Source organism: Bos indicus, chromosome 29 (assembly GCF_029378745.1).
Source record: "Bos indicus isolate NIAB-ARS_2022 breed Sahiwal x Tharparkar chromosome 29, NIAB-ARS_B.indTharparkar_mat_pri_1.0, whole genome shotgun sequence".
NCBI classification, from domain to species: Eukaryota; Metazoa; Chordata; class Mammalia; order Artiodactyla; family Bovidae; genus Bos; species Bos indicus.
Window position 1 is genome coordinate 39393830 of NC_091788.1, and position 17286 is coordinate 39411115.

The following is a 17286-nucleotide window of genomic DNA, read 5'->3' on the forward strand; positions in this document are numbered from 1 at the left end:
TCAGACTTACTTGCTCAAGTAGAAGGCAAAAACAGGCTCAGAAATGGCACCTTGATTCTTCAGGTTGTCAAATATGGGAATGGCTCCAGAGAAGGATATGTTGGGGTAGTTCAAGCCCAAGACACCATCAAAACATATATCCTCAACCCGTATTCCACCAGGCTTAGACCGAATGGCTGGTCAGTGCTTACAAGGTCCCCAGTCTGTGGGAAAAAAAAGAGTGTTCCCACTTACATGATACATGATACATGAAGTGGGGCTAGGACTGGCCTGAGATTCATTGCCATTAGATCCTCAGAGAAGAATTGAGGCTGGGCTCTGTCTGTGGTGGCCCAAAGATGGTTAGACCAAGCTGGGAGGGTAATTGGGGTTCCATTTGAGAGAGGCTGTGAATTTTATAACATCTGCCCCTCTGAATAATACCACCTGACTGAGTCAAATTGGTCTCGTGGCTTCTGTACAAGTGGGGCAACTAAGAGTTAGGCCAGGTCCCAGTGGTGCCACCTTATGGACAAAACAATTGAGAGCAAGATACCCTTCTGTTTGGCATCACTGTGACCTAATGACAGGAATGGACTGCATTCTCTGTAATGTACGGTATATTCTGTGTCTGTCCAGGAAGACAGAAGCCGAAAACACAATCTTGCTTGCAGGGTTCTATGAAATTACTGCCTGGGGAAATCACTTTTGGGGATATGTGTATATTTCTGTGAGTGTGTATGAGAGAGAAAGTGAGAGAGTGGAACTACTCAAATAATTTGGAGGAGGCAGGCCATAGGTTAATTAGACTCTCAAGGGTCCTCTAGAGTGAGAACTCATTTATCAGGCCCCTTGACTTCTCAGGCCTCCAGTTTCCCACTATGGATACCTGAAGCCCTTGACTTCCCCCAGGGTCCTCAGATCAGTTTTATCCTGTCCCCAACCACTCCACAGCAACTTCAGTCTGATAAGCCAGCCTAATTCCACCTTTTACCACATGTGTGCCCTCAGCAAGGCTCTTGCTGTCTGCACTGTTTCCTCATATGTTTCATGAGCTAACCAGAGTAACTGCTGTGTGGGGTTGATGCAGGATTAAACCAGTTATCACCTGAAAGTGCCTGGAACAGTCCGTGAATATAAAAGTGGGTGCTTTTATCCTTTTTTCTCACTCCCAGCAAAATGAACCTTGAACTGCTCATGGGCGGAAGAGCTGCAAGTCCACACCTCAAGCCACTCTCTGGGTTACCTAATTTCTTTGCTTGTGTGTCACCATGGGCACTGCCTCCCCAGAGACATGATCCTGTGGATAAGATGGCCAATATCTATGGGAGTTAGGCTAGGAAGGGTCCTGTCAGATGGTCCTGAATCTGTTTTGCAAGTAGTGGTCACTCCCTAGCCAGTCCTGACTCAGCATATGTTACACTGTTACCCAAACTGTGTCATGAGCAACAACTTCTTTCATTCTCCCAGATCCATAGGTGATGCTGAAGGTCTATTTGGTAAGCTGGAAGGTGGAAGACTGATGATGTCTGAACCTAACATGTATAGCTGCAGAAACAAGAGATGAGTGTCATCAGGTGCCAAGGGTGGAAACAGGGTGGCAGGGCAAGTGAAGGATGGTCTGGGTACAGGGTGTCTGTACTCACAACAGGCTGGACTGGGGCAAAAGTCAGAAGGCACCCACAAGTCAGATGAGCCTGTGTCAAAGATAACCTGGAATTCCTGAGGGGGTGTTCAAATGGTGATGCTACCCAGGTAGACCAACTACAGGGAGAAGGAAGGAGTGGGTTAGTGCAGAACTGGCTACCCTCTATTCCCACACTGATGCCTCCCGCTCAGTGTCACATATCCCTTGATACCAACTTCTAACCACTGTGCAGCTCACAGACTTTGGTCACAGAGGTATCTGCATTTGATATATTTTTCCTGTGCTACATTATGCAGGATATTGACTCTATGACCAGGTGTTGAACTGGTACCTCCTGTATGGGAAGCCCAGAGGCATAACCACTGGGATTGCAGGACCACTGGACACCCAGGGAAGTCCTGATGTCAAGACTTCATTTGAGAAGTTCTGTGTCTCTTCAAACCCAGCCTTAGCACCCGCTTCTTCAGGAGGTCCTTCTTGATCAACCCCAGCCACTATCTCCAAACTCAGACCACATCCAATCAACAGCTCACAAGTGACCCTTTCATTTGACATGTATTTACTCTTTGTCTATTTCTCAGGCTGGCATGGGCACTGTTGAAGTAAAAATAAGCCCTTGGTCTAATCTAAAAACAGTAACCACAGTGATTCTTATGTCCATACACAGAATACAGGTTCAGTAACTTTTTAGCGCTGTCGTTCTTGCATCTGTGGAAACTGAATTCCTCTGCCTGGGGATTCACAATTGCTTTCCAGTTGGTTCTAACTTATGATCAGTGATGGTTCACTCTTCATCTGTAACTGAGTGGTTCACTTAGTTCAGAAAGAACAATCGCCCTCAAACAAATGACACATCTTTGACACAGAAATGGATATTTACCTGACACCTGATAATTTCCGGGCCACAGTCACAAAGACCAACAGTTGAGGGTGAGAGTGCCTTCTTCTCTGGTTGGGGGGGGTCCCTGTTTTCCAGTGTCTCTGCCTCCTCAGGAACCCTAACCCCAACATCCCACCTGGCAATTCCAGATGAGCCCCAGTGCTAAGCTAGAGCACCAGGGGGCACTGTGGAATACCATCCTCCCAAAATATTCACATCCATGCTGTTTCTCAGTGGATGAATAGTTAGATTTGAGCCATGAAAAGAGATCTGGGGCAGTCTGTAAGCATGCTCCTTCAGGAAATTGTTCAGCATGTTTTTTCCACTGAGGGTTTTTCTCATGGTCTTCACTCACCTTAGAGGTATTCTTTCACTGAGCATTTGACAAAGAAAACAAAGAAGATGCTACAATTAGCTGTCAGTGTTAAGGTATAACTGCATTGTTATGGCCTTGTGTATTTTCTAATCATATTTATGAGGCACATTATTATCAGAATTTTATGCATATACCATGGCAAAGACATAGATTTCAATACAGGTTCTGTTCTGCAGTCTTGAATAAGCCATATGACCATGTGATGTCTCAGTCTCCCCTTCGGCAAAATAGTAGAATGTATCAATATAAACCCTCCAAATAGGATACCTTGGGGATAAGTGAAGTGATGTATATACAGTGAAAGTGAAAGGGAAGTCGCTAGGTCGTGTTCCACTCTTTGCAACCACATTGACTGTAACCCACCAGGGGGATTTTCCAGGCAAGAATACTGGAGTGGATTGCCATTTCCTTCTCCAGAGGATCTTCCAGTCTCAACAATGATAGCCATTAGCATTGCTGTTGCCATCCCATTCATTCCTTCTCATAGAATCTCAAGGAAGAAGGTAGAAGGGGGACTCTTATCCTCTTTTACAAGGGAGCAATTTGAAATGCAAGAGGTTTCTGAGTTGGCTGTGGTCACACTGCTTGTCAGATATAAAACAGTGTATCTATCTCCAAGTTGACAGAGAAGAGAGAGTTGAAAGAAGAATCCAAGATATAGGGAACAAGTAAGGGAAATTCAGAGGCTTGAGAAGGAAGGAAGAGTCAAGTGAAAAATTAAAAGAAAACAACACAAAGAGAAATACACTCCACTGACTTCCAAAGAGATGGAGAGATAAATGACAGTGATACAGAGATGCAGACATAGGCATATACACACTGCAGTAGGCAGGGAAAAAAGAGGACATGTTGAATAAAATATAGAAAGTGCTATTCCACAAGACCACATCGACATCTGCATTGACTGTGCACTGAACAGTTACAAGGTGTTGCATTTTCAATAGGTCATGATATGATTGGACCCCAAGATTTGTGCAACCCAACCAAGACCTTGGGATCCACAGTTCCTATAGCAAGTTACTTATCAGAAAGTAAGAGTTGAGCTTTAAGACTCTTAGGGAAATATTCCATTCCCTTCTAGACCTGAGAGGTAGACCAATAATCAGATGAAAAAAAAAATCTGAGAAAGGAATATGATGCGACCTGCAGTCCCTATACTTACTTGACTATGCACTCTGAGAAGGCCACCAGCCCAAGGACCACAAGCCACTTCATGCTTCTTTCCTGGCTCCAAGTACTCAGGGACATTTGGGTTCATAGCATGTAGTGGTGACCAGGAGCCCCCAGTTATACATACTCTGACCTACCTGAGTTTTTCTCTTTAGGCCACTAAAAGATCTGAAAAAAAAAACACAAAGGTCTTGATAAAATCTTTACCTTCCTCAGTGTCCTTGGTCAGTGGCCTTTGAAGCTTCTCAGAATACAGAGAATTGAACTGTAATCTCTTCCTTGAAGCTTAGCTAGAAAATCAAACTGATCTGCATGGACATCTAAGAAGACAGAGAACCTTGCCTACATGGAAAAAAAAAAAAAAAAAAAAAACTTCTAAGAACATCATGAAAATGGATACTAGGGTCTATGCTCGACATTTGTGGTTTCATGTCATCTTCCTAGCCATTTCATGAGATATGCATTGCTGTCTTCATTGGAGAAGAGATTGCTAGGAGGATAAATTGAAAAATGGCAAAGTGAAGACTTCAGGGACAGCCCAGGGACATACAACTGGCTTAAGGTAGTGGGTCTATTGGCAGACATCAGGGTCACCTATGATGCCAGTCTGCATCAAAGATTTAGGGCAGAACAATACTTCAATTGCATGGTTTCAGTACTGGAAGAAATGTCATATGCATCCACAAGATATTTTATATCCATCCAACAACTGTATAAGGAAGAACTGTGTGCTAGGTTCTGGGTTAAAGGCTTCAAAGTCAAAGTTGATCAAGACAAAAGTAGTCTTTATCTTAAGAGATCTAGAAGTCTAGCTCTCACAAGCTCATGGCCCCAGGAGGCAGGAGATATGATACTAGGACTAGGTGGCCATGTTGGAATCTGGGCAGCACAGGCCTTATCTCTGGGAGCAGCCTTTCCTCCACTTCACCCATGCTGGAACGCAGGCAAGTTGGTCATGTTTTCAAGAGAATCAGGTGTTTGGATATTTATGTACAATATACTGATTTTATTTTTTTTTCAATCTACTGATTTTAATGTTAGCAACTAATTTTTGTTTTTCTGGGGAAAAAAAGGGGGGGGGTGGGGGGACGAAATCTCCACAGTGATGTGCTGGAATCAGCCTTCAGTCTCTGCAATTTTTTGTTTCTGGCCTAGAGTTGGGAGTGCAGTAGGGACAGAGAGGAATTTAATTCATGTTGGTTGATTTAAAATGAGACTGAATATATACTAAACATGCTGACTCATTAGAAAAACCTTGATATTAGGAAAGATTAAAGGCAGGAGGACAAGCGGAAAACAGAGGATGAAATGGTTGGATAGCATCACCAAGTCGATGGACATGAGCTTGAGCAAGCTCCAGGAGTTGGTGATGGATAGGGAAGCCTGGCATGCTGCAGTCTATGGCATTGCAAAGAGACGGACACAACTGAAGGACTGGACTGAACTGAACAAATTGAGAACAAAGACTAATAAAGGTAATGACATCAGGTTGCTGATTAGCTATCTATAACAACACATTACTTAAGTGGCTTTAAAATTCCTCTTATGACTCTACATTTAGAGTGGAATATCTTCTAAGGAAAAACAAAAATACAGCCCATCAAAAACAAAACCAAAGAAAACCAAAAGAAAAAAAGGAGGGGGGTGGTCTTAAGATGTTGGAAGAATAGGATGGGGAAACCACTTTCTTCCCCACAAATTCATCAAAAGAATATTTTTTTTTTCTGTGTTATTTATTTATTTTTTTTTCTCCAATTTTATTTTATTTTTAAACTTTACATAATTGTATTAGTTTTGCCAAATATCAAAATGAATCCGCCACAGGTATACATGTGTTCCCCATCCCGAACCCTCCTCCCTCCTCCCTCCCCATACCATCCCTCTGGGCCGTCCCAGTGCACCAGCCCCAAGCATCCAGCATCATGCATCGAACCTGGACTGGCAACTCGTTTCCCACATGATACTTTACATGTTTCATTGCCATTCTCCCAAATCTTCCCACCTTCTCCCTCTCCCACAGAATCCATAAGACCGTTCGAGAAAACAGAAAGAGAAATTAAGGAAACAATTCCATTCACCATTGCAACGAAAAGAATAAAATACTTAGGAATATATCTACCTAAAGAAACTAAAGACCTATATATAGAAAACTATAAAACTCTGGTGAAAGAAATCAAAGAGGACACTAATAGATGGAGAAATATACCATGTTCATGGATTGGAAGAATCAATATAGTGAAAATGAGTATACTACCCAAAGCAATTTATAGATTCAACGCAATCCCTATCAAGCTACCAACAGTATTCTTCACAGAGCTAGAACAAATAATTTCACAATTTGTATGGAAATACAAAAAACCTCGAATAGCCAAAGCGATCTTGAGAAAGAAGAATGGAACTGGAGGAATCAACCTACCTGACTTCAGGCTCTACTACAAAGCCACAGTTATCAAGACAGTATGGTACTGGCACAAAGACAGAAATATTGATCAATGGAATAAAATAGAAAGCCCAGAGATAAATCCACGCACATATGGACACCTTATCTTCGACAAAGGAGGCAAGAATATACAATGGATTAAAGACAATCTCAAAAGAATATTTAAACGCTGAGTAAATTCCACATAGCAACTTCTGAATGCCGGCAGAGGACATCAGGCACCCAGAAAAGCAGCCCAGTGTCTTCGAAAGGAGGTAGCAAAAAATAAAAAAGACAAAACTGAGACAAAAGAGGCAGGGATGGAGCTCCATCCTGGAAAGGGAGTCTTAAAAAGAGAGAAGTTTCCAAACACCAGGAAACACCCTCAAGCCTTGGAAGCACAGAGAGCAGCATAACAGGGAGGAAGAATAAATAAATAATTAAAACCCACAGATTACGAGCCCAATGGTAACTCTCCCAGTGGAGAAGCACCACAGATGTCTGCACCCGCCACTAGCAATGGGGGGCTGAGCAGGGAGGCACAGCTTCATTGCTTAGAGTAAGGACCGGGCCTGAATGCCTCGAGGGCAATCTGAGCAAACTAACTTGGGCTAGAAAATCAGACTCTGGGATAGCTACCATACGCAAAGCCCTAATCTAAGACATCGCCAGGCCCATGCACAGAACAAAGGACTGAACAGAACTAGCCCGCTGCAGACCATACCTCTGGTGACAGGCAGCCAGAACTGGAAGGGGGCAATCACAGCCCTAGAGAGGCATTATCTACCAAACAGCAAGCAGGCTTCTTTGCTAACTAAAACTTCTTGGGGTTCTGGATGGTCAACATCTGCCTGAGAAGGTGTGCCGGCTGTACACCCAGAAAACCGAGTGGCAGGGACGGGGGAGGTGATAAGTCTCAGTGACAGCACTCACCAAACACCTCATCACCTGAGCTGCTCGGACCTGGGAAGGGCACAAAACGCAGGCCCAACAGAGTCTGAGCCTCTGAGGACTACCCAAGCGCCTGAACCTGAGTGGCTTAGATCTGGGAGGTGCATGCAGCCCAGGGCCGGCCTCCGACGGTCCCGGCAGAACAACCTACAGCCTGAGCACTGTGGGAAGGGAGGGCACATGAGCCTTGAGAGAAGGCAGGCTCAGTGTGGCTGAGACAGTGCGAGCACACGCCAGTGTTATTTGTTTGCAGCATCCCTCCCTCCCCACAGCACGACTGAACAAGTGATCCTAAAAAAGTGTGCACTACAGCCCCCCTTGTGTTAGGGTGGAAATCAGACACTGAAGAGACCAGCAAAGAGAAGAAGCTAAAACAGAGGGAACCACCTTGGAAGTGACAGGGGCAATAGATTAAAACCCTGTAGTTAGTACAAACTACATAGGAAGGGGCCTATAGATCTTGAGAAATATAAGCCCTACCAAGGAACTATCCAAAAACGAACGGACCCCACACTGCCCATTACAACACCAGAGAAAGTCCTAGATATATTTTTACTATTTTTACAATCATTCTTTTATTTTTTTAATTTTTCTAAAATTTTAAGTCCTCTATTACTCCTTTAATTTTCATTTTTATAACCTACTATTGCTTTGCAAAAAAGACCCTATTTTTTATAGCAAACTTATATATATATATATATATATATTCATATTTATAATTCTTGTGACTTTGTCTTCTTTTTTTTTCTTCTTCTTCTTCTTTTCTTTAATATTGTATTTTTGAAAATCCAACCTCTAGTCCAGCGTTTTAATCTTTGCTTTTTGGTATTTGTTATAAATTTTGTACCTTTGAGAACCCAATCTTCAGGCCCATTTTTACATGGGAGCGAGATTACTGGCTTGACTGCTCTCTCCCCTTTTGGACTCTCCTTTTTCTCCACCAGTTCACCTCTGTCTCCTCCCTCCCCCTTCTCTTCTCTACCCAACTCTGTGAATCACCAGTGTGTTCTGGATGGTGGAGAACACATAGGGAACTGATTACTAGCTGGATCTGTCTCTCTACTTTTGATTCCCCCTTTTATCCTCCTGGCCACCTCTGTCTCCTTCCTCCATCTTCTCTTCTCTGTATAACTCCGTGAACATCTAGGAGCAGTCCAGACTGTGGAGTGCACATAAGGAAGTGATTAGTGGCTAGCTTGCACTCTCCTCTTTTGATTCCACCTCATCTCGTTTGGGTCACCTCTAAATCCATCCTCCCTCCCTCTTCTCTTCTCCATGTAACTCTGTGAACCTCTCTGGGTGTCCCTCACTGAGGAGAAACTTTTCATCTTTAACATAGATGTTTTATCAATGGTGCTGTATAGAAGGAGAAGCATTGAGACTACTGTAAAAATAAGACTAAAAACCAGAAGCAGGAGGCTTAAGTACAAATACTGAAAACACCAGAGAATTCCTGACTCCAGGGAACACTAATCGACAGGAGCTCATCAAACGCCTCCATACCTATACTGAAACTAAGCACCACCCAAGGGCCAACAAGTTCCAGAGCAAGACATACCACACAAATTCTCCAGTAACACAGGAACACAGCCCTGAGCTTCAATATACAGGCTGCCCAAAGTTACTGCAAAACCATTGACATCTCATAAATCATTACTGGACACTTCACTGCACTCCAGAGAGAAGAAATCAAGCTACACCCACCTGAACACTGATACAAGCTTCCCTAACCAAGAAACCTTGACAAGCCACCCGTACAGCCCCACCCACGATGAGGAAACTCAACAATAAAAAGAACTCCACAAACTGCTAGAATAAAGACAGGCCAACCTAAACTCAGAGATCTAAACACGATGAAGAGAAAGAGGAATACTCAGCAAGTAAAGAAACAGGATAAATGCCCATCAAACCAAACAAAAGAGGAAGAGATAGGGAATCTACCTAATAAAGAATTCCAAATAATGATAGTGAAAATGATCCAAAATCTTGAAATCAAAATGGACTCACAGATAACTAGCCTGGAGACAAGGATTGAGAAAATGCAAGAAAGGTTTAATAAGGACCTAGAAGAAATAAAAAGAGTCAATATATAATAAATAATGCAATAAATGAGATCAAAAACACTCTGGAGGCAACAAAAAATGGAATAATGGAGGCGGAAGATAGAATTAGTGAAGTAGAAGATAGAATGGTAGAAATAAATGAATCAGAGAGGAAAAAAGAAAAATGAATTAAAAGAAATGAGGACAATCTCAAAAACCTCCAGGAGAATATTAAACGCTCCAACATTGGAATCATAAGAGTCCCAGAAGAAGAAGACAAAAAGAAAGACCATGAGAAAATACTTGAGGAGATAATAATTGAAAATTTCCCTAAAATGGGGAAGGAAATAATAACTCAAGTCCAAGAAACCCAGAGAGTCCCAAACAGGATAAACCCAAGGTGAAACACCACAAGACACATATTAATCAAATTAACAAGATCAAACACAAAGAATAAATATTAAAAGCAACAAGGGAAAAACAACAAATAACACACAAGGGGTTTCCCATAAAGAAACAGCTGATCTTTCAATAGAAACTCTGTAGGCCAGGAGGGAATGGCAAGACATAATTAAAGTGATGAAAGAAAATAACCTGCAGCCCAGATAACTGTACCCAGCAAGGATCTCATTCAAATATGAAGGGGAAATCAAAAGCTTTACAGACAAGCAAAAGCTGAGAGAATTCAGCACCACCAAACCAGCTCTCCAACAAATCCTCTAAAGGATATTCTCTAGACAGGAAACACAAAAAGAGTGTATAAACTTGAATGCAAAACAATAAAGCAAATGACAATGGGATCATACTTATCAATAATTACCTTAAACACAAAAGGGTTGAATGCCCCAACCAAAAGACAAAGACTGGGTGAATGGGCAAAAACAAGACCCCTATATATGCTGTCTACAAGAGACCCACCTCAAAATAGGGGACACATTCAGAGTGAAACTGAAGGGCTGGAAAAAGATATTCTATGCAAATAGAGACCAAAAGAAAGCAGAAGTAACAATATTCATATCAGATAAAATAGACTTTAAAACAAAGGCTGTGAAAAGAGTGAAAGGACACTACATAATGATCAAAGGATAAATCGAAAAAGAAGATGAAACTATTATAAATATATATGCACCCAACATAGGAACACCACAATATGTAAGAAAATTGCTAACAAATATGAAAGGGGAAATTAACAATAACACAATACTAGTGAGTGACTTTAATACCCCACTCACACCTGTGGGTAGATCAACTGAACAGAAAAATAACAAGGAAACACAAACTTTAAATGATATAATAGACCATTTAGACCTAATTGATATCTATAGGACATTTCATCCCAAAACAATGAATTTCACCTTTTTCTCAAGCACACACGGAACCTTCTCCAGGATAGATCACATCCTGGGCCATAAATCTAGCCTTGGTAAATGCAAAAATATTGAAATCATTCCAAGCATCTTTTCTGACCACAATACAGTAAGATTAGATCTCAATTACAGGGGAAAAACTATTAAAAATTCCAACATATGGAGGCTGAACAACACGCTGCTGAATAACCACAAATCATAGAAGAAATCAAAAAAGAAATCAAAACATGCACAGAAATAAATGAAAATGAAAACACAAGAACCCAAAACCTGTGGGACACTGTAAAAGCAGTGCTAAGGGGAAAGTTCATCGCAATACAGGCATACCTCAAGAAACAAGAAAAAGGTCAAATAAATAACCTAACTCTACACCTAAAGCAACTAGAAAAGGAAGAAATGAAGAACCCCAGGGTTAGTAGAAGGGTAGAAATTTCAAAATTCTGGTAGAAATAAATGCAAAAGAAACAAAAGAGACCACACAGCAAAAATGAACAAAGCCAAAAGCTGTTTCTTTGAAAGGATAAATAAAACTGATAAACTATTAGCCAGACTCATCTAGAAACAAAGGGAGACAAATCAAATCAATAAAATTAGAAATGAAAATGGAGAGATCACAATAGACAACACAGAAACACAAAGGATCATAAGAGACTACCATCAGCAATTATATGTCAAGAAAATGGACAACGTGGAAGAAATGGACAAATTCTTAGAAAAGTACAACTTCCCAAAACTGAACCAGGAAGAAATAGAAAATCTTAACAGACCCATCACAAGCACGGAAATTGAAACTGTAATCAGAAATCTTCCAGCAAAGAAAAAGACCACGTCCAGGCGGCTTCACAGCTGAATTCTACCAAAAATTTAGAGAAGAGCTAACACCTATCCTACTTAAACTCTTCCAGAAAATTGCAGAGGAAGGTAAACCTCCAAACAAGTTCTGTGAGGCCACCATTACCCTAATACCAAAACCTGACAAAGATGTCACAGAAAAAGAAAACTACAGACCAATATTACTGATGAAAGTAGATGCAAAAATCCTTAACAAAAATCTACCAATCAGAATCCAAAAACATATTAAAAAGTTCATACACCATGACCAAGTGGGCTTTATCCTAGGGATGCAAGGGTTCTTCAATATCCAAAAATCAATCAGTGTAATACACCACAATAACAATTTGAAAATTAAAAGCCATATGATTATCTCAATAGACGTAGAGAAAGCCTTTGACAAAATTCAACATTCATTTATGATAAAGCTCTTCAGAAAGCAGGGATAAAAGGAACATACCACAACATAATAAAGCTATATATGACAAATCCACAGCAAACATTATGCTCAGTGGTGAAAAATTGAAAGCATTTCCCCTAAGGTCAGGAACAACAAAGGTGCCCACTTTCACCACTACTAGTCAACATAGTTTTGGAAGTTTTGGCCACAGAAATAGAGCACAAAAATAAATAAAAGGAATCCATATTGGAAAAGAAGATGTAAAACTCTCACTGTTTGCAGATGACATGATCCTCTACATAGAAAACCCTAAAGACTCCACCAGAAAATTACTAGAGCTAATCAATGAATATAGTAAAGTTGCATGATATAAAGTCAACACACAGAAATCCCTTTCATTCCTATACACTAATAATGAGAAAATCGAAAGAGAAATTAAGGAAACAATTCCATTCACCATTGCAATGAAAAGAATAAAATACTTAGGAATATATCTACCTAAAGAAACTGAAAGACCTATATATAGAAAACTATAAAACACTGGTGAAAGAAATCAAAGAGGACACAAATAGATGGGGAAATATACCATGTTCATGGATTGGAAGAATCAATATAGTGAAAATGAGTATACTAACCAAAGCAATCTATAGATTTAATGCAATCCTTATCAAGCTACCAACAGTATTTTTCAAAGAGCTACAACAAATAATTTCAGAATGTGTATGGAAATACAAAAAACCTTGAAACCAAAGCAATCTTGAGAAAGAAGAATGGAACTGGAGGTATCAACCTTCCTGACTTCAGGATCTACTAGAAAGCCACAGTCATCAAGACAGTATGGTACTGGCACAAAGACAGAAATATAGATCAATGGAAATAATAGAAAGCCCAGATATAAATCCACACACCTATGGGCACCTTATCTTTGACAAAGGAGGCAAGAATATACAATGGAGAAAAGACAATCTCTTTAACAAATGGTGCTGGGGAAAATGGTCACCACTTATAAAAGAATGAAAATAGAACACTTTCTAATACCATACACAAAAATAAACTCAAAATGCATTAAAGATCTAAATGTAAGACCAGAAACTAAAACTCCTAGAGGAGAACATAGGCAAAACACTCTCCGACATAAATCACAACAGGATCATCTATGACCCACCTCTGAGAATACTGGAAATAAAAGCAAAAATAAACAAATGCAATCTAATTAAAATTAAAGCTTCTGCACAACAAAGGAAACTATAAGCAAGGTGAAAAGACAGCCTTTGGAATGGGAGATAATAATAGCAAATGAAGCAGCTGACAAACAACTAATCTCAAAAATTATACAAGCAACTAATGCAGCTCAATTCCAGAAAAATAAACAACCCAATCAAAAAATGGGCCGAAGAACTAAACAGACATTTCTCCAAACATACAGATGGCTAACAAACACATGAAAAGATGCTCAACATCACTCATTATCAGAGAAATGCAAATCAAAACCACAATGAGGTACCATTTCACACCAGGCAGAATGGCTGTGATCCAAAAGTCTACAAGCAATAAGTGCTGGACAGGGTGTGGAGAAAAGGGTACCCTCTTATACTGTTTGTGGGAAAGCAGACAAATACAGTCACTCTGGAGAACAGTGTGGAGATTCCTTAAAAAACTGGAAATAGAACTGCCTTATGACCCAGCAATCCCACTGCTGGGCATACACACTGAGGAAACCAGAATTGAAAGACACACGTGTACCCCAATGTGCATCACAGGACTGTTTATTATAGCCAGGAGATGGAAGCAACCTAGATGTCCATCAGCAGATGAATGGATAAGAAAGGTGTGGTACATATACACAATGGAGTATTACTCAGCCTTTAAAAAGAATACATTTGAATCAGTTCTCATGAGATGGATGAAACTGGAGCCTATTATACAGAGTGAAGTAAGCCAGAAAGAAAGACACCAATGCAGTATACTAACGCATATATATGGAATTTAGAAAGATGGTAAGGATAACCCTGTATGTGAGACAGCAAAAGAGACAGATATATAGAACAGTCTTTTGGACTCTGTAGGAGAGGGCGAGGGTGGGATGATTTGGGACAATGACATTGAAACATGTATAATATCATATAAGAAACTAATCACCAGTCCAGGTTTGACGCAGGATACAGAATGCTTGGAGCTGGTGCACTGGGATGACCCAGAGGGATGGTACAGGGAGGGAGGTGGGAGGGGGATTCAGGATGGGGAACACGTGTACACCAATGGCGGGTACATGTAGATGTATGGCAAAACCAATACAATATTGTAAAGTAGTTAGTCTCCAATTAAAATAAATAAATTTAAATTTTAAAAAAAGAAAAAAAGGAAAGAAATCTGAAACTATATTCAAGAACTTCAGTTCAGTTCAGTTGCTCAGTCGTTTCCAACTATTTGTGAGCCCTTGAATGGCAGCACACAAGGCCTCCTTGTCCATCACCAATTCCCAAAGTCCACACATACTCAGGTCCATTGAGTTGGTGATGCCATCCAACCATCTCATCCTCTGTCATCCCCTTCTCCTCTTGTCCTCCATCTTTCCCAACATCAGGGTCTTTTCAAATGAGTCAGCTCTTTGCAAGAGCTGGTGGCCAAAGCATTGGAGTTTCAGTTTCAGCATCAGTCCTTTCAGTGAACATTCAGGACTGATTTCCTTTAGGATGGACAGGTTGGATCTCCTTGTAGTCCAAGGGACAATCAAGAGTCTTTTCCAACACCACAGCTCAACAGTATCAATCCTTTGGGGTTCAGCTTTCTTTATAGTCCAATTCTCACATCCATCCATGACCACTGGAAAAACCATAGCCTTGACTACACGGACCTTTGTTGACATAGTAATGTCTCTGCTTTCCAATATGCTGTCTAGATTGGTGTCAACTTTCCTTTCAAGATGTAAATGTCTTTTAATTCCATGGCTGCAATCACCATCTGCAGTGATTTTGATGCCCAGAAAGATGAAATCAACCACTGTCATCACTATTTACCCATCTACTGGGCATGAAGTGATGGGACCCAATGCCGTGATCTTAGTTTTCTAAATGTTGAGCTTCAAGCCAACTTTTTCACTCTCCCCTTTCACCTTTATCAAGAGGTTCTTTATTCTTCTTAACTTTCTGCAGTAGGGTGGTGTCATCTGCATATCTGAGGCTATGGATATTTCTCCTGGCAATCTTGATTCCAGCCTGTGGTTCCTCCAGCCCAGAGTCTTCATGATGTACTCTACATATAAGTTAAATAAGCACGGTGACAATATACACCCTTGATGTTCTCCTTTCCTATTTGGAACCAGTCTGTTGTTTCATGTCCAGTTCTAACAGTTGCTTCCTGACCTGCGTACACGTTTCTCAAGAGGCAAGTCAGGTGGTCTGGTACTCCCATCTCTTTAAGAAATTTCCACATTTTATTGTGATCCACACAGTTAAAGGCTTTGGCACAGTCAGTAAAGGAGAAGGAGGTGTTTTTTCTGGAATTTCTTGCTTTTTTGATAATGCACTGGATGTTGGCAATACGATCTCTGGTTCATCTGCCTTTTCTAAAACCAGCTTGATCATCTGGAAGTTCATGGTTCACATATTGCTGAAGCCTGGTTTGGGAAATTTTAAGCATTACTTTACTAGTGTGTGAGATGAGTGCAATTGTGCTGTAGTTTGAGCATTCTTTGGCACTGCCTTTCTTTGGAATTGGAATGAAAACTGACCTTTTCCAGTCCTGTGGGCACTGCTTCGTTTTTGAAATTTTCTGTCATGTTTAGTACAGCACTTTCACAGCAGCATCTTTCAGGATTTGAAATAATTCAACTGGAATTCCACCACCTCCAGTAGCTTTGTTCGTAGTGATGCTTCCTAAGGCCCATTTGACTTCATACTCCAGGATGTCTGGCTCTAGGTGAGTGATCACACCATCGTGATTATCTGGGTCGTGAAGATCCTTTTTGTACAGTTTCTCTGTGTATTCTTGCCACCTCTTTTTAATATCTTCTGCTTCTGTTAGGTCCATACCATTTTTGTCCTTTATTGAGCTCATCTTTGCATGGAATATTCCCTTGGTATCTCTAATTTTCCTGAAGAGATCTCTAGTCTTTCCCATTCTGTTGTTTCCCTCTATTTCTTTGCATTGATTGCTGAGGAAGGCTTTCTTATCTCTCCTTGCTATTCGTGGGAACTCTGCATTCAAATAGGTATATCTTTGTTTTTCTCCTTTGCTTTTTGCTTCCCTTCTTTTCACAGCAATCTGTAAGGCCTCCTCAGACAGCCATTTTGCTTTTTTTGCATTTCTTTTCCATGCGGATGGTCTTGATTCCTGTCTCCTGTACAATGTCATGAACCTCCGTCCATAGTTCATCAGGCACTCTGTCTATTAGATCTAGTCTCTTAAATCTATTTCTCACTTCCACTGTATAGTCCTAAGGGATTTTATTTAGGTCATACCTGAATGATTTAGTACTTTCCTCCACTTTCTTCAATTTCAGTCTGAATTAGGCAATAAGGATTTCATGATCTGATCCACCGTCAGCTCCCAGTCTTGTTTTTGCTGACTGTATACAGCTTCTCCATCTTTGGCTGCAAAGAATATAATCAGTCTGATTTCGGTGTAGACCATCTGTTGATGTCCATGGGTAGAGTCTTCTCTTGTGTTGTTGAAAGAGGTTGTTTGCTATGACCAGCACATTCTCTTGGCAGAACTATTAGCCATTGCCTTGCTTCATTCTGTACCCCAAGTCCAAATTTGTGTGTACTCCTGGTGTTTCTTGACTCCTACTTTTGCATTCCAGTCCCCTATAATGAAAATGACACCTTTTTTGGGTGTTCTCTAGAAGGTCTTGTAGGTCTTCATAGAACTGTTCAACTTCAGCTTCTTTGGTATTACTGATCATGGCATAGACTTGGATTACCATGATATTGAATGGTTTGCCTTGGAAACGAACAGAGATCATACTCTCATTTTTAAGATTGCATCCAAGTACTGCATTTCAGACTCTTGTTGACTATGATGTCTACTCCATTTCTTCTAAGGGATTCCTGCACACAGAAGTAAATATTATGGTCATCTGAGTTAAATTCACCCATTCCAGTCCATCTTAGTTCGCTGATTCCTAGAATGTCTATGTTCACTCTTGTCATCTCCTGTTTGACCACTTCCAATTTGCCTTGATTCATGGACCTAATAATCCAGGTTCCTATGCAATATTGC

General features: G+C 40.7%; 1 pseudogene; it reads right to left on the reverse strand.

Annotated features, from left to right (window-relative positions):
- Positions 1–4098, reverse strand: part of LOC139180695 (pregnancy-associated glycoprotein 1-like) — a 37759-nt pseudogene extending 33661 nt beyond the window's left edge.
- Between the last annotated feature and the right edge of the window lie 13188 nt (positions 4099–17286).